This window comes from Colobus angolensis, unplaced genomic scaffold (assembly GCF_000951035.1).
Source record: "Colobus angolensis palliatus isolate OR3802 unplaced genomic scaffold, Cang.pa_1.0 Scaffold8, whole genome shotgun sequence".
Lineage (NCBI taxonomy): Eukaryota > Metazoa > Chordata > Mammalia > Primates > Cercopithecidae > Colobus > Colobus angolensis.
Window position 1 is genome coordinate 16,163,720 of NW_012121820.1, and position 18,134 is coordinate 16,181,853.

Here is an 18,134-nt window from a genome sequence, read left to right on the forward strand (position 1 = left end):
TCTGTGAGAGACAAGGAGAGAGGCCCTGACAGAGGGAGGAGCGACGGCTGCAAGATTCAAAATCAGCAAGTTTGCCTCAAAGCCCTTTTCTCCCTAACTCTTATTTTGGGCCATTTTATGGTTTTCTCCAAAGCGTTCAGTGCCCCTCAGGCTTTTTTCTTCATTCCCCTTCAACAAACTATTTGCAGGAAAAAAAAAAAAAAAAAAAAAACCTAAAATATCATTTATACTCAAGGGTAAATGACCGACAACAGCTCTAAGGCAGTGCTCCCTGCTTTAGAGATGCTCTCTCACATTTTTTAGCAGGACTTCCAAAAGCAAGCAGGAAGAGAGCCACACATCTCCCCTTCCCCTCCTAATTATCACCCCTTCTTTCACCAGTGAACTCTTACCCTTCGTACCTTCACTCAAAAGTCTCCTCCTCCGGGAAGCCCTCCTAAACATCCCAGGCTGAACTGAGTCCCTCCGTTATACACTCTCACTGAACTGAGTTCCTTCTCTTCAGAAATCTTTGTCTTTGAAGACAGATCATCTGATGAATATCTGTCACCCTTACTAGACTATGTGCTCCCTAAAGATGCCATTTCTTTTGCTCTTCAGTATCTCCAGGGCCTACTAAAGTCTCTGGAACAAGGTAGATGTTCAATGAAAATCTTTTGAACGAATACATGAATTATTGCATGAATCAAAATGGAGATATCTATAAAGTCTGGACTCTGCCTCCATTACATGCAAAACAACCTCTCAGTCTCCTTAAAGCAGTAACTCTCGCTCATGACTGTAGTGGATTCTGTTGACATCACATTCAGACCCCCTCCCACTGGCAGGCACACCTGTACCCCTGTTGCTGTAGGCTTCAATGCCCCTCAACAGCTGCTCCTTTCTTTGTAGCATCGCTCTCAGCTGAGGAGGGTCACCTCCTCTGGGAGGTTACACCCTTGTTCACCCACCCTGCATCAGCCCATAGCCAGCGATGGCTGACAAGGGGGTACAGAAGGCAGCTCCCTTGTTTCTAGGTAGGGACAACTCTGCAGTGTAACTTATGCTCCAGACCCCCTTTGGATTAGGCCAAGGACAGACTTTACCCTAAAAAAATCCTTGTTTGTCCCCTTCCCTCTCCTGCTTCCCTCTCTCCTTTCCTTAAAAGCACTTTCTCAGTTAACCCTGTACACAGAATTCCTCCAAGGCTCTGCTTCTAGGACCCTGACCTGAGATAGGGACTTCCCAAGTCTTTCATGGGCTGTAGACTAACAACTTTTCTCTACTGGGAAATTAATATTTATTAAGCTCATACTGTGTCCCAGGATACACACTGGATGCTTTACATCTATCATTTAGTGATGAGATAGGTATTACTATTATCTCTAGGCTACAGAAGAAGAAACTGAGGGCCAGAGAGAGTCCTGTGACTTGCTCAAGGTCATACTGCTGAAAAATAATGGAACAGGGATTTGAACCCAATTCTAGCAAGTGAAGGAATGATGGCAACCTATCACTGTAATACAGGATGACTATCATTGTAACAGCACAGAAGAAAGTGAAACTGACATTGTCAGGAGTGGGAAAGATGGTAATAAAGACTCCTCAAAGGAGAAATAATTTGAGTCTTGAATCTTGAAGAATGAATGCCTTTCAGGTAGACAAAGGAGAGGAAGGACCTGCAAGACAGAAGGAATGGCATGTGTCAAGGCAAGGAGGCAAAAATAAGCATATATTTCAGGTGCTTTTGGTAAAGATCATGAGTAACATTGAGGGATACAGTGAAACCAGACCCTTAAAGATTTTGATGCTATGGTAAGAAAAATGGACTTTGTCCTACAGGACATTGAGTGCCTACAGGATGTTGGGTTTTAAGCAGAGGAGTGACATGATATATTTCCATTTAGGAAAATTATTCTGATGACAAGGATGAAAGATGAACTGGAGAAAAGAGGTGGAGCCCAGGTGGCTATTTAGGGGAAGTGGGTGAGGTTGTATTTTAATGCTATAGGGCTAAAAAAAAGTAGGTGAATTTAAGAGAGAGTGGTTTGGGATATAAAGATAGCAGGTTTGAGATGCTGGACTTGGGAGATGAGGGGGAAGGAGGAGTTTTAGATAATGCCCAGGTGTTGGCCTTGGGTGGTGTCACTTGCCATAGTGAGGAGAAGGGGCTTGCTTGGATATTATAACCTAGATTAGTTTTGGACATGCAGAATCTGAGGTTTTCTCCAGGGGATGCTGTTCAGAAGACAGTAGATAAATGGTCCATCTCTCCTGGAACTCAGGAAGGGTTGGAGTTGAGGTCCTGTATCAAAAACTCTGATTGGCTCTTTGTGACATCATAGAAATGGGGAGTAGGGCAGTAAAAGAAGCCTTCAACCATAAAAATATGGAAGGTAACTTGTCCAAACCAGTTTTTCATGTTGAACTTGCTGTCCCAGGTGAGCTTGCTAGAATTGAATTCTTTCAAACTAAGCTCTTTGGACTTCTAAAAAAATTCTTTAGGATCATGAGCTTCATGTTGCCAGGCCCCATCAACCCTTTATTTGCACCCCCACCACACACACACATTGCCTTTCCAAAAAAAGAAAGAAAGGGGGCAAAAAACGGTGGAATGGATGATTTGGGAGCTGAAAACCTCCAAATGGGGAGGTTATATTCTCGAGACAGCAGCATCAATCACCACATTTTCATTATTAAGTAACATCGCGGTATGCTGGGCTGATTCTGCACCTTATCTGAACCTAGCAGCTGTGCCCTAAATTCCAGCCGTGGCGCCTGTCTGCAGGAATTCAGTTGCCTGTGTTTGAAATGAGTGTTAACATCTATCATTTCCCCACACCAAATGGTTTTGTGTCGGTGGTTGGCAGTGCTAATCTGTCACCAGGGTACTCCACTGCCCGGCTCGATACCCTCTTCGTCACTGTTGTGGGGAGAGGGACAGGAGGCCCCCAGGATGGGGGAAATGTCACTGTGAGGACAATTGCAACATTTGGGACTCTTTTACAGAAAAGGCAGGGGGAGAGGAAAAGCCATCTGTGTCTGTTGCAGATTCTGATTTCCTATCCCACTGATTTTGGGCACTCAGAGGTCTTGCATCATTCATTCTTTGGGTCAGTATAGTAGTTGATGGGACTTTTCTGCAGAAGTCGTCGAAGCGTGGCTCTGTCCGTGGTGCTGAATGGCTTTGGTGCTGTCTGTGGTCCTTCCGCTCTAAAGGGTGCAGAATCACAGCATGTATGTGCTGAAGAGGACCTTAGACCATCTGGTCCAGTTATATCTCAGCCTCTTTGGGAAGTCACAAACCTTTTAGGATGTAAACATTCTCATGGGCTTTTTACCAAGAAAAATACTTAAAACTTAAAATTTTGCTCATAAATACCAAAATTAGCCTGCTATTTCATGGGGTTCATGGATTCCTGGTTAGGAATCTCAAGTATAATTTAATCTCCTTCTTTTACAGGTGGAGAGTCTGAGCCTCAGGGAGGGGGGTTATTTGTCAAAATCTTGAGAGCAATAGGTGGAATTTGGGTAGGGGGGAAGGGGTGAAGATACCAAAGGATGAGGTGTAGTTTAAGAAGGAAGGAATTGAGAGTCACGAAGACATGGGTTTGAATTAGCTCCACAACTAGTACTTAACAGTTGTGTGGCTTGGGGCAAGTTGATACACTCCAAAATCCAGCTTTTGACTGTGATAATAATATTTAGCTTGTAGGATTGCAATAAGGATTAGTGTTAAAGGGAGTAGCATGCTATGATGGGAACTGCAATGTACACCCAGATCCCCCTTCATAATAGAAGGGTTTATTCTGCCAGCTACTGGGAGTGTCACTGGCAGGAGGCCATCAGCTGTCAGTCCCCTACAGGAGTTGCCTCAGCTGAAGGGAGTTGCTTCATTCAAGGGAACACCTCTTCCTGTGGCAGCCTATATCCAATAACTGATTGATATGGCAATGTAAAGAAAGGCCTGCTCCAACTCTGGAAAACTCTGAGGTATCCCAGCTTCAGAACCATCTATAGGGATGGCTAAGGTCTCTGTTGAGCTTGTATCACACCTCTACTTCTTCTTTTGCTCAGTCCCACTTCCTTCCCTCTTATCCACAGGTAATGCCACAAAGAGTATGCCCTAATAAGCACCTTACATGCTAGTCTCCATCTCCAAGTCCACCTTGCAGGAAATCCAATGTGTGCTATATGACTAGAGTAGTTCCTGCTGGTTAGAAGGCTCTGGTGTATCTTCCTGGTGTTCTTGTTTTACATTGATTTGAGTTTAGAATCCAGGACTTCTGACTCCCAATCAAGGGTTTCCCCAGGAGAAAAAGCTTTTCCTTCCAGTCTTTCCATTGTCCTAGGTCTCTCCTCTCCATCTACTGGCTTAGTCCCTCTCAGAAAGGCTATCATAATTTTTTCAGTCCAATACTCTGCCTCTAGGTAGAAGAATACTTCAAACTAACAAGGCAGAAATTCCTAGGCTACTTGACAAAGTGTCATTCAGGTAACCTCCCCCACCCCCAATTTCTGCTCCACCCTGGAGATGCCCCCTCCCCTTCAATATCTACTCAGTCCTCAAGAGATGCATGTACAGTAACAGCAATACTGCACATGCAATACTTGCAGCTAGGAAACTCACATATTCAACATTCATCCAATGATTGGTGAGCAATATTGTATTGCTCATCGGAGAGCAAGGCTCTGTGTTCTGGGGGAAATGGTATCTAGTCTTGTCTTAGGGGGCTCCAGGAATAGAAACCCTCACTTATTAAGTCAGTCACTCAACTAATACCTATGGACCCAGACCCTCTATTGTGCCCTGTGGAGATAGTGGTAACCAAGAAAGATGTGATCTCTGCCCTAAAAAGATCACAGCCTAATGCCTCCCATTCTGGTAGGTTTTCCCCAGTGTTTTGTTCCCCCTCAGTTGTCAAGGAGATCTTCCTTCTACTAATCAAATCCCTCTGGCTTTGATTTAAATTCATCATATGATTGTTTTCCCATCCAAGGTGGTTCTTATCTCACCTTTAAAATGCCTTCTACTTCTCTGGCCTTACATGTTTCTCAGCTTCTCCTTTTTTCAAACCAGAATCATTTTCTTAAGACAACTTTAGGTTGAATTAGATGGACAGTAAAGAGGCCAAGGTCAGAAGGCCATTCAGTCCATTGGTTCATTGGCATCACTTGGTGACCAGATGGTGCCTGCTCCTAATCTTTTCCATCCTCCAGGCCCAAACCTAGATGGTGGGCGAGACTGCCCAGCTCTGGTTAGAAGCATAATCTTATTTTATGAGGTCCTGCTATGCTTCATACCCCTCTGCAAAAAGTAATTGTACTTCCTATGTAAGATAGGAAAACAGAAGCACAATGCTGGGAAATGACTTGACCAAGGTCATACTACTCACCCACAGTTGCAATTCTGCCACTGAAATAAAAGCGACAGATTGACACATACAAACACGCAGACAGGAAGAGCGAGTGGCAGATAAGAGAGGCAAAGACAGGGATAGAAAGAAATATTGGTGGGGACAGAACGAGAGAGAGAGGAAATGAAAGAGAGAGAGAAAAAAAGTCGGCCTAAATGATGACTTCCTTGCTTTCCTGAGGCATTTATCTTTCATTTGACCTTAGAAGAGTCTATTTGTGTAGAGATTTTAAATTGAGAAATTTTTTTTCTTTTTAAAAAACATCCCTGTGCACTTAGCACAGTTTTATATTAATTTCTATTCATGCCAGTGGCTTCAGTATTTATTCTCCTCCAAAATCACTGAGTTGGAAGGGACAGAGTGAAAGTCATTTGGCTTTTTGTGTTTGTTTGGATTCAGAGCCTGAGGCCCAAGGGGAAGGGTGGGGGCTGAGGTCAGCGCATCAGGCTGAAAACTGGGGAGATGGGGGATGGCCAACAGTGTTGTCAAACATCTGACTTCTGTCCAAACCATACTGCATCTTGGGTTGTCAGCTCTGAAGTCCTTGGGGGTGGGGAGGGGGGTTGGACAGGCCAGAGCCATGAATCCCCTGGCTCCCCAGAGCCATGAATTAGTGATTCAGCATCCTGGAGTTGGTGCCCAAGCTGGATCTTGAAATTTATGGCAAATTGAAAGTCACTGTGGCCAAGAGGTCAAGTTTGGGTCTGGGCATCTATCTGATTGCCTGGGTATGTGTCCCAACTTCACCACTTACTGGTTTCATGGCCTTATACCAGTCCCTTTACCTCTCTGGGCCTCAGTTGTTCTCATCTGCAAAATGGGATCGACAAGAATCATGGCGTCCTAGGGCTGGTATGGGGATTAAGGAAGTCATTGCTCATGAAGAGCTTGGCATAGTGCCTGGCACTCAAGAAAATCTCTGTTAGTTGAATGAATACAGTTCTTGCACTTGCATGATAATTCTGCAAGCAGCATCATGGAGAGGTGACTCCACAGGACATAGGCTCTGGAAACAGATAGACCTAGGTTCAAATCTGTTGTAGATGCCTGAATTTGTATGCTGGCTTCACCACTTGCTAGCTGTGTAACCTTGGATCAGTCTGTTTACTTTTCTGCTTATTGAAAACAGAGGTGATAATAATACCTACCTCATAGAGTTGCCAGGAAGACTAAACTAGAACACAGGGCTTGGCAAGGTGCCCGGCATAGTGTAAGAGCTCAATGAATATTAGGAAATGAAAGTTAGTTAAAAACAAGCCACATCCCATGCATAAGAATTCACAAAACAGAGAAATGCAGTGGCAGGCTTTGCAAACAGAGGGAATAGCAGGTGCAAAGCCTCAGAGGCATGAACAGGCACAGCATGATGAGAAGACTGGAGTCAATAAGGCATGGCTGAAGCAAAGAGTGAGTGGTAGGAGCTGTACAGCAGATGTGGACAGGAGGAAAACCATGCAGAGCCTTGAATGCAGTTTAGAGAGCTTCGACTTCTCTCTGAGAGCAATGGAGAGCCACTGAGTGTTTTAAGTAAGGGAGGCACATAGTCAAACTGAGCTCTTAGTTCCTATGAGGGCCTTGGCAATCAGGGCCAGATGTTTCATTAAATGGATGGTAAAACTGAGACCCCATATGGAGAAGGGCTTTCCTGGTGCCTAGGGTGAGGCTTCAGCAGGTCCAAGGTCAGAATCCTGGGCTTGGCCCAACCATCTCTCTTCTAGTATTCCTGGGCTTGGGTGAAGGCAGAAAAGACCCGGCATCCATGGACCCCACTGCAGCAAGGAACTGAGTGCTGCACACAGAACAGCCAGAAAAATCCCCCTGGTAAACAACAAACAGCATTTAATTAACTTGCAAGTCTGGGTCAGCTGGGTTGTCTTGGCTGGGGTAGCTCAGCTCTGCCACCTCCTCCTCCCAGGACCAGCAGGCTACGCTAGGCATGTTCTTGTGGCAGTAGCTGAGGCGCAAGTAGGCAAGCCCAACCACAGAAGCGCTTATCAAGCCCCTGCTTGATGCACCGCTGCTCTCATCCCATTGGCCTGAGCAAGTCCTATGGCTGAGCAATGTCCACCCAAGTCACAGTGGGAGGGCACTGCAAGGTAGTACAGTAAAGAGTGCGAACGTACAATTGGGGCATGCTGGGGAGGAAGTAAGGCATTAGACTCATTGTCATAGCTACAATAGGTGCTCTTTAGAGGCTTCCCAGGCCTCCAAGCCCCCTTTCTGCCCTCAGACATCCATCTGTCACCCTAGCCATGGCCCCCAGGAAGAGGTGGGAAGAAAGGCCACCAGCATTTCCTGAGCACACACACAAAGCACCATGCTACGTGCTCTGCAAGCCCATGTTCCTGAATGCACACGTCTTCCCAGCCTCTCCTGCCATGCCTCTCTCCCCCTTGCCCACCCCTCGCTGGCTGCACTGCTAACACCAACATTCAAAGCTCCCCTGTGCTTCCCTCCTCAGGACCTTTGCTCATGCTGTGCCCTCTGACTGACACATTCCCCTCTGTCTTCACTCCCTCCAAGACAGACTCCTTCGCATCTCCTCTGAAATACCTTCCCTGGCCACCCTGTCTCGGTACCTGTTTATTCTCCACCACGGAAGCTCTCGTTTGTTGTCTTCATAGCTCTCATCACTGTCTGCAGTGGTGCATTCATGTATTTGGTTGATTCATGTCTGTCCCTCTCAAGACTGTAAGTACCATAAAGGAGCGTGTCTCTCAGACCTTGTGCAGGGCCTTCCACACTGTAGACATTTAGTAAATATTTTTCAGAAAGAAGGAAGAGAAAGAGAGGGAGTGAAGAAGGAAGAAAGGGAAAGAGGGAGGGAAGGAGAGATGATGAGGTAAGAATTCTTCATGCCCATTTTACACATCAAAAGAGGTTCAAATGCATGAAGTCCCTTATCCATAGGCCCACAGTCACACCATTAGGAAGCTGCAATGTAAACAATGTAAACTCAAGCCTAAGAGACCCCTCTCTACTCTCCCCTCTATTCATCCCTCTAGACCACGAATTATAAAAAATGATCTTAACTATACAAAATATAGTCCACCAGCCAGGTGCGGTGGCTCTTGCCTATAATCTCAACACTTTGGGAGGCCAAGGTGGACAGATCACAAGGTCAGGAGTTCGAGACCAGCCTGATCAACATGGTGAAATCCTGTCTCTACTAAAAATGCCAAAATTAACTGGGCATGGTGGTGCGTGCCTGTAATCTCAGCTACTCAGGAGGCTGAGGCAGGAGAATCATTTGAACCCAGGAGGCAGAGGTTGCAGCGAGCCAAGACTGTGCCACTGCACTCCAGCCTGGATGACAGACCATCTCAAAACCAAAACAAAACAAAAAATATTTATATAGAAAGTCAATCAGTCCAGGCACAGTGGCTCATGCCTGTAATCCCAGCACTTTGGGAGGCCGAAGGAGACAGGAGTCCAGCAGTTTGAGAGCAGCCTGGGCAACATAGTGAGACCTCATCTGTACAAAAAAAATTGTTTTTATTAGTCAGGCGTGGTGGCATGCACCTGTAGTACTAGCTACTCAGGATGCTGAGGTGGGAGGATTGCTTGAGCCGGGAAGGAAAAGGTTGCAATGAGCCTGCCTGCATGACAGAGGGACTCTATCTAAGAACAAGAAAATAGAGTTAATCACATAACAAATGCTCATCTGCCCAGCACACAGCTTAAGCACTAGAACATTATGAGGAACTCTGCGGGCTCCTGACCTCCCTTCCTGGACCTCTTCCCTCCTTGCCTGCCTCCATAGAGGTGGCCATCACCTAAAATGGGCTGTTCTGCATTTTCTGTGACCCTCAGCATGCCCCAAACTTATTCTCACCTCAGGGCCTTTGTTCATGCTGCCTGGTGTACCCTCCCTTCCCTTCCTCAAATCCTTCCCCCAGCTCCAGTCCTGCCTCCTCCATGACACCTTCTCTGCTTGATCCAGCCTGAGGTCATTTCTCCTGGGCAGTTCATTCTCATGTGCGCCTTGAGGCAAGTAAAAATTAGGCTTGTTCAAATGCTTGCCGCTGGTAAGTTGAGGCTGATGTCGCTGCTTTAGTCTGAACTGTGATCTGCACAATCAACAGCTTGCTCGAATGTTCCGTGTGGACATTTTGCAGCAAGCCTCAAATCAAATGCCCCATTAGCCCCCAAAGCCTGTTGCTCTCCCTGTTTTCTGGGCTCTTGGGGATCAGCCCTACTAGCCACCCTGCTACTAAGCCCAAAGCCTGACTCCTCAATGTACCCTCCCCACCAGTCAAGACACCATTCATCCCACTCATCCCAGCACTTCTGTCTCCTGCTTCCTCTCTACCACCATGTCCAATGTCCTAGTCCAGCTAGCATCCTGTCTCTCTTACACGACAAAAACTACCTCTCTGGTCTCCTCGCTTCCACTCTCACACTCTTACAATCCATTTTCCAGACATCAGCCAGACTCTTTTAAGAATACAAACATTATGTCAGATGAAATAAGCTAGAAACAGAAAATTAAACACCACGTGTTATCACTCATATGTGGAAGCTAAAAAATGCTAATCTCATAGAAGTAAAAAGTAGAGCACACACTAGCAGAGGCTGGGAAGGGTTAAAGGGGTGGGGATAGGGAGAGTTTTGCTGGAGGATACAAAATTACAGCTAGATACCAAGAATAATTTCTAGTGTTCTATACCAGTATAGGATGACTAGAGTTAACAATAATGTATTAGTTTCAAATAACTACAAGAAGGATATTGAATGTTCCCAACACAAAGAAATGATAAATATTTGAGATGACAGATATGTTAATTACTCTGATCTGATTGCTATACATTATATGTATCAAAACATCATTAATGCCCCATAAATATGCACAATTACTATGTGTCAATTAAAAAATTGTTTAAAGATTACAAACCAGATAATGTTGCACCTCGTTAAACCCCTATGCTGGCTTCCCAGTGCTCTTAGAAAGAAACCAAACTCCTTATCATGGCCTATGAGGTCCTGCATGGTCTGGGCTCTGCTCATCCTTTGGCCTTATTTACTGATTTATTTTTGTAGAGACAGGGTCTTGCTGTGTCGCCCAGGCTGGTCTCAAACTCCCGGCCTCAAGCAATCGTCCTGTCTCGGCCTCCCAAGTAGCTGGGAGTACAGGCGTGAGCCGCTACACCCAGCATATGGCCTCATCTTCTTCACCACTCCTCCTCCCTAACCTTGCCCTGCTCACATGTCCCGTGAACCCCCAACTCCCAAGCCCAGTAGACCTTGGCCACCTGTGTCCCCTGCCTGGGCCACTCTCTCTGGCTCTTTGCCTAATTACCTCCTACCACTTCCACCACTAGGTCTCCACTTAAAAGTCATCTTCTCAAGTCAATGCAAGTCAAACTCCCATTATTATGTGCTAAAAGCCCTAGGAGCCTCTTCTGTAAGGCACCTATCATTGTTGAAATCTAACATTTCTTTGTGTGATTCTTGGATTAATGTCTATCTTTTCCTCTAGAATGTGAGTCCCATGAGGGCGGGGACTGTGTGTCGTTCACTGCTATATCCTAAGATCTCCATCCGGCAGCCAGTAGCAGGCTCAAAACTATTTGTTAAATCAACGAATGAATAGAACTGCAGTAAATATGTGTGTAGAGGCACACCGCGTGAGGATCACAAGATTATGGAGGGGCAGTTGGCAGGACTGGGGTACTGATTAGATGGGGAGGGGGAGCTGGCTCCCATTACCCTCAATGTTTGCCCAGTCTCCTGTATGCAAACAATACCCCAACCATGATGACTGTGACCATGGCCCCCTGGAGACATCCATGGTCTCCAGCCAGGCTGCCGCCTTCTTGGTCCTGCTGCTTCCTCAGTCCCTGGTAATGCTGGCACCTCCAAGAGAGGGGACGGAAAGGGAAAGGAGAAAGGGGGAGGAGAGGGGAGAAGAGGATGAGAGGAAGAAGAAAAAGAAGAGGAAGAAGAAAAAGAAAAGGAAGAATCTTCCATTCTCTCTGTTTTTTATTATTTTGAGATGGGGTCTCACTCTGGTGTCCAGACTGGAGTGCAGTGACACAATCTCGGCTCACTGCAACCTCCAACTCCCAGGCTCCCTCCTACCTCAGCACACTGAGTAGCTGGGAGTACAGGCACGCACCACCATACCTGGCTAATTTTTGTATTTTCTGTAGAGACGGGGTTTCACCATGTCATCCATGCTGGTCTCAAACTCCTGGACTCAAGTGATCTGCCTGCCAGGGCCTCCATTCTCTCTTAAGCCCACTCCAGTCAGGCTTAATCCCCCCCCACCCCTCAAAAACTGCCTTGACCAAAGTCACTAATGACCTTTAGGCTGCTCGCCCAATGGTGAGTCCTCTGTTTTCATCTTACTGGCCCCTAAAGCAGTAATAGATACAATGGATCATGCTCTTCTTCTGGAAACACTTTCTCCACTTGCCTTTGCCTGGTGCTCCTCCTACCTCACCAGCAGCTGCTTCTCTGTACCCTTCCTTGTCTACCCCTTAACTTCCCACCTCTTCAGTCTGGGGCCCCAGGGCTCAGTCCTTGGTCCTCCTCTCCTCTTCATCTACTTTCACTGCTTTGGTAATCTTATCCAATCTATGACTTTAAATATTAATGTCAGGCTAGGTGCGGTGGCTCATACCTGTAATCCCAACACTTTGGGAGGCCGAGGTGGGTGGATCACTTGAGGTCAGGAGTTCAAGACCAGCTGCCCAATATGGTGAAACCATGTCTCTACTAAAAATACAGCAAATTAGCTGAGCACAGTGGTGCGTGCTTGTAATCCCAGCTACTTGGAAGGCTGAGGCAGGCAAATCGCTTGAAACCGGGAGGAGGAGGTTGCAGTGAGCCGAGATTGTGCCACTGAACTCCAGCCTGTGTGACACAGCACAACTCTGCCTCAAGAAAAGTAAAAAATTAAAAAATATATTAATATCATCTGTGCCCTGATGTCCCCTAAGTCATAGCCCCACCCAGAACCCCTCCTCCAGACCTCTAGATCTGTCCTAGCAGATCCCAGCAACCCTTGACATCCCTAGGTTTGATGTTTCTCTCCAGTCTTCACCTCCACCTTCACATGCTGTTAGTGTCTTCACAGCATCTTCCCTCTGTGTATTTCTCTATGCCCAAATTTCCCTCTTCTTATAAGGACACCAGTCATTGGATTAGGACCCACCCTAATCCCGTCTGACTTTGTGTTAACTTCATTATATCTGCAAAAACCTTAGTTCCAAATAAGGTCACGTTCACAGGTTCTGGGTAAACACAAATTTTAGAGGGACACTATTTAGCCAGTAGAGCATCCCATGCCACATCTCCCTGTGGAATGCCTCATAACATTTCAAACTTAAAATGCCCAAACCTGAATCCCTGAGTTTCCCCTTTCTTCCCCACTAATCTACTCTTCTTTACCCTTCTTTATCTCAGTAAATGACTCCTTCATCCTTCCAGCTATTCAGGCCCAAAACCTCAGAGTCAGCTTTGACACCTCTTTCTTTCACACCCCACGTTTAATCCAACAGGAAGCACTGCTTGTTCTACCTGTAAAATGTGTCTAGAACCTGACTTCTTCTCACCACCTCCCTCACCACCACCTTGCACCAAATCTCCATCATCTCTTACCTGGATCATTTGTAACAACCCCTTCACGGGGCCTCTAGCTTCCACCATAACACCCCTCAGACTGTGTACCACACAATGGCCAGAGAGATCCACTTGAAATGCAAGTCATACCATGTCAGTCCTCTGCTCAAGACCCTCCCATGTTGGTTCGTCAGATAAAATACAAGATGCCCAGTTAAATTTGAAGTTCAGATAAACAGCACATAATTTTTATTATAAGCATATCCCATGCGACACTGGGGACATACTTATATGAAAATATTTTTATGTGCTTTATCTGAAATTGAAATTTAACTGGGCATCCTTTTATGGATTTTGTTTTTTTCAGATTAGGTCTCACATCATTGCCCAGGCTGGAGTGCAGTGGTGCAATCAAGGCTCACTGCAGCCTCAACTTCCTGGGCTCAGGTGATTCTCTCACCACAGCCTCCACCACAGGCACATGCCACCACATTCATATTTTTTGTAGGGGTGGGGTTTTGCCATGTTGCTAAAGCTGATCTCAAACTCCGGGGCTCAGGCAATCTGCCCACCTCAGCCTCCCAAAGTTCTGGGATTACAGGCATTAGCCACCTCGCCTAACCGTCATCCTGTATTTTTATTTGGCAAATTCAACACTCATACTCCTGTGGCTCCCATCTTATTCAGAGAAATACCCAGAGTTTTTACAATGGCCTACTTCATGTCTTTCTGCTTTCCTCCTTTCTAACACAGCAGCAGCTGTGCTGGCCTCCTTCCAAACCTGAAATACACCAAGCTTACACCTACCGCAGGACCTTTGTCTGGTATGCACAGCTCCTGAATAGTCACATGACTTCCTCCTCATTTCTTGCTGGTCTTTGCTCAAATGCCCCTCCCTAAGGCCTTTTCTGACTACTCTATGTATCCACTCCCCCTGGGTCCCCTTCAATCTTTTTTTCTGCTTTATTTTTCTCCATAGCCCTTGTCATTTTCTAACATACCATATATTTTACTTATTTCTCTTCTTTATTATCTATCCCTTGATTAGAATGCCATGAGGGCAGGGATTTCCATCTGTCTTGCTCACTGCTGTCTATCAGACCCTACAACAGTACCTGCCTTATAAGAGGAGCTCAACAAATACTTGTTGAATGAATAGCTTTCAGTTTCTTCATCTTTAACATGGAAATACCTCTCCAATCATGGAGTTATTATGAGGATCTTGTGAGTTAACAAAAGTAGGGAGGTGCTTAATAAATGCTCCCTCCTAAACTAGGTTCCCTGCCAACTTATAGATTTGATAGATTTATAGTGAAGTCTACCCTGAGTCGTCTACCTTTGAAGTTGCTGCTGTTCTCCTAGTGGCAACTGCTGGAATTACAGGCATAGTGCCCCTGGAATTATTAACCTGTTATTAGGGACCAAGCCTAGCAAATCCCCTTTAAAGGCTGGCAAACGTAAGCCCAGGACTCCTGAACAGAACTCCCAGGAACAAAGCAGCCACCAACTGTCTCAAAGACCCCTCCCATATTCCCAGGCCCACAGCTGCCTGCTGCAGGTTTCCATATTTCCCAGAACCTGCCTCGCTCCTGAGTCTGGCTTTCAATTCCGTCTCACTGCCTTTGCCTTCATTATCCTCCGCCTGCCATGGAGGGGTTAGTTAAAGTGTCAGGAGCGATGTCATTTACAGCCTCCTGTTGCTAAGCAACAGACCCAGGTGAGCCCCTGAACTTCTTTATCCACAGCTGAAATGTATCTAGTGGAGTGATGGGGGCCCTGACTGAACTAGTTCATCACTCAGGACAAGCTGCCAGCCTGGTGGCCCTGTCCCTCTTGGGACCCAGACAGGACTGATCCAGGGCTCTAGGCTCCACTGTTTTCAGATTTCCCTAATTAATCAGTGCTGCCTGGAGCCTCCTGGGTGTCCAGCCCCAGGGAGCACATTCAGGGCGGAATTGAACCAGACCTGGGCCTCCCTGTCTCAGCGTGGAGAAAGATTCCCAAACAGGTCATTATAATCTGGGATAGGGTGTCACATGAGGGAGACAGACTTGCTCTGCCTGCCAGGGATGCTCCCCAGAGAAAGTGACTGTTTACACTGAGTTTTGAAGGATGAACGGGAGTTGGCCTGGGACAATTGAGGGGAAAGGGCTTTCCAGGTGGGGACACAGGACATGCAAATATCTGGAAGCAGGAAAAGCCCTGGCTCCTTCTTTCAGCAAAGACTCCTGTCTTGGAATGGTGGGAACAGTGGAGGTGTCTAGACTCTAGCACCCACCCTGTGGCCAACTCTCTCTGTGACTTCAGTTCTATCCTTGTTCCCCTCTGGACCTGAGTTTACAATGGGATGCAGGAAGCAAGGACAGGATGAGATCAATGTTTAACTAAGTACAGCATGCGTGCTGCTGGGGATATGCCCTAGGTTTGGAGGCGTTCTGGGATCCAACTTTTTTGTTTGAATACTTTGAATTTACTTTAAGTAGTGCTAGAAAAAATATATATAACTAGGCCGGGAGTGGTGGCTCACACCTATAATCCCAGCACTTTGGAGGCTGAGTCGAGCAGATTACTTGAGGTCAGGAGTTCAAGACCAGCCTGGCCAACATGAAGAAATCCTGTCTCTACTAAAAATACCAAAATTAGCCAGGCATGGTGGCATGCACCTGTAGTCCCAGCTAGTTGGCAGGCTGAGGCAGAAGAATCACTTGGACCTGGGAGGTGTAGGTTGCAGTGAACCAAGATCACACCACTGCACTCCAGCCTGAGCAACAGAGCAAGATCCATCTTAAAAATATATATATATATGTGTGTGTGTGTGTGTGTAGTACATCATAACAAGTAATGTTTAATATTCCCTTAAAATACTTTTATTTAAGTTATTTTAAAGAAATGTATTAAGTAACTAATAGTACAGGTGGTAGTTAAGGGGTAATCCGGGAATGCCCAAGATTCCAGACACGCTAAAATCAGTCTTTGAAGACTCTTTCTGCTCTACTAGCCATACAAGGACTAACACTGCCCACTGCTCTCTGTCACTTAGCCACAGCACCCGGGGCACCCCAGGCAAGATTATCACCTTCGTTTCACTGATGGGTCACCGAGGCCCAGGGGAGTCACTCAGCAAGTCTGTGGCTTGGGGAGCTGGGCTTTGAGCCTCTGCTCATTCCCCTTGCCGCACAGACATCACTCGTCTCCCCTAACCCCTACTCCCAGCAGGAGTGTAAGCTGAATTTTCACTGAAAGCACACAGGAGCATATCTGCAAGGTCAGTCATGCTGGAGACAGTCTGCCATGAGACTTTGGACAAGGGGCTTCCCTCTCGGGGCCTTGGTTTTGCCATCTGTACAGTGGGAGAGTGCCCAGTGAGATTGGGTGAGAATCAGGGTGTTCTCCAGCTATGTGTTCGTGGAGTCAGAGTTTCTGAGAGCCCCTGAATGTCCAAGAAGCTGGAGGGACAGACAGGTGGAGGAGGCAGAAACAGCCTCCCAGGCTTCTTGCTGTACACATTGCTCCAAACTTCAAAGGGCCCAAAGACCCAGAAAGATGCTTCTCAGCATTGTCTTGGGCAAGATTCCTCCATCTTTCTGAGATTTCTGGCTTTGTTCAGGCCTGATTTATGGGATCTTCTGAGAATACTGCTTCCTCCCTGCTGCCCGGTATAGGTGTCTGACTGAGAAGATAGCTGTATTAATCTGTTCTCAACATTGCTACAAAGATATAACTGAGACTGAGTAATTTATAAGGAAAGGAAATTTAATTGGCTCACAGTTCTGAAGGTTGAACAGGAAGCATGATGCTGGCATCTGCTCAGTTTCTTGGGAGACCTCAGGAAATTTACAATCTTGGCAGAAGGTGAAGGGGAACCACCTCCTTACATGGTGGGCGGAGAAGCAAAAGAGTGAGGGGAGAGGTACTACACACTTTTAAACAACCAGATCTCACAAGAACTCACTCACTATCACAAGGACAGTACCAAGAGGGATGGCGCTCAACCATTCATGAGAAATATGCCCCCATGATCCAATCACCTCCCATCAGGCCCCACCTCCAACTGTGGATTACAGTTCACTATGAGATTTGGAAAGGGACATACATCCAAACGACATATGTAACCAGCCATCAGATTTGCCTAGGACCAACAGCTTCCTGCGATGTAAGACTTTAAGTTAGTTTTTTGTTTGTTTGTTTGTTGAGATAGGGTCTCATTCTGTCAACCAGGCTGGAGTGCTGTAGTGAGATCAGCTCACTGCACCCTTGACCTCCCAGGCCCAAGTGATCCTAACACCTCAGCCTCCTGAGTGGCTGGAACTACACGCATGCACCATCATACCCAGCTAACATTTTAATAATTTGCAGAGATGAGGTGTCACTATGTTGCCCAGACTGGTCTTGAACTCCCGGACACAGGTGATCCTCCCACCTCAGCCTTCCAAAGTGCTGGGGTTACAGGCACAAGCTACACAACCGGCCAAGAGTTTAAGTTTTAAAACTGGGATTGTCCCAGTCTAACTGGGATGAGTTATGACCTACTACCTCATGCAAGGCCTTGCTAAGAGATTTACTCTCATCTCCTCCTGGAGTCCTCACAACAACCCAGAAGGTAGGGCTCATTGTCCCATTTTCCAGATGAAAAAAGCAGAGACTTAGATGAGAAATGACTTGCCAAGGCCACAGCTGCCAAGTGGTGGAGCTGACTTTCAAATCCAGGTCTGGGAGTATGGGAGGTACAAGCACTTGATACAAAACCTTCAGTGGTCAGGATTCTCAGCATTTGGATAGGATAGGGTGGAAGCAAAGAGGAGGTGGATGACTCTGACTTAGTATCAAGGCCCTTCTCTCTGGGGTTCTCTGTGTCAAAAATAATATTGTCCTTTTTTTCCACGAAGGTTTGAGACTCGGGTTATGGTTTCAGCCCCGCCCCTAACTTGTTGGGTAACCTTGAACAAATCACTTGCTTCTCTGGGCCTCAGTTTTTCCTAACTAGAAAATGAGAAAGTTATCTTAGATCCCCTTTAAGACTACATTGCTATGAAGGAGGCTTAGAGAACAAAGGTTGAATTGACTCTTTGCTTTACAGATGAGGGAAATTGAGGCCCAGAGAGAGAGGACTAAGTCTTGCATTTGCACCTGACTATGATAGAGGAGAATGAGATCAAACTGGAAGAGAAACAG

At 46.3% G+C, this 18,134-nt stretch overlaps 1 long non-coding RNA gene across 1 annotated transcript; it reads left to right on the forward strand.

The window, feature by feature from the left end:
* The first annotated feature begins 7,211 nt into the window (after positions 1–7,211).
* Positions 7,212–11,017, forward strand: LOC105502513. The gene is made up of 3 exons (XR_001000355.1): positions 7,212–7,495; positions 8,118–8,238; positions 10,876–11,017. It is a non-coding gene; the product is annotated as an uncharacterized LOC105502513 (long non-coding RNA).
* The last annotated feature ends 7,117 nt before the right edge of the window (positions 11,018–18,134 follow it).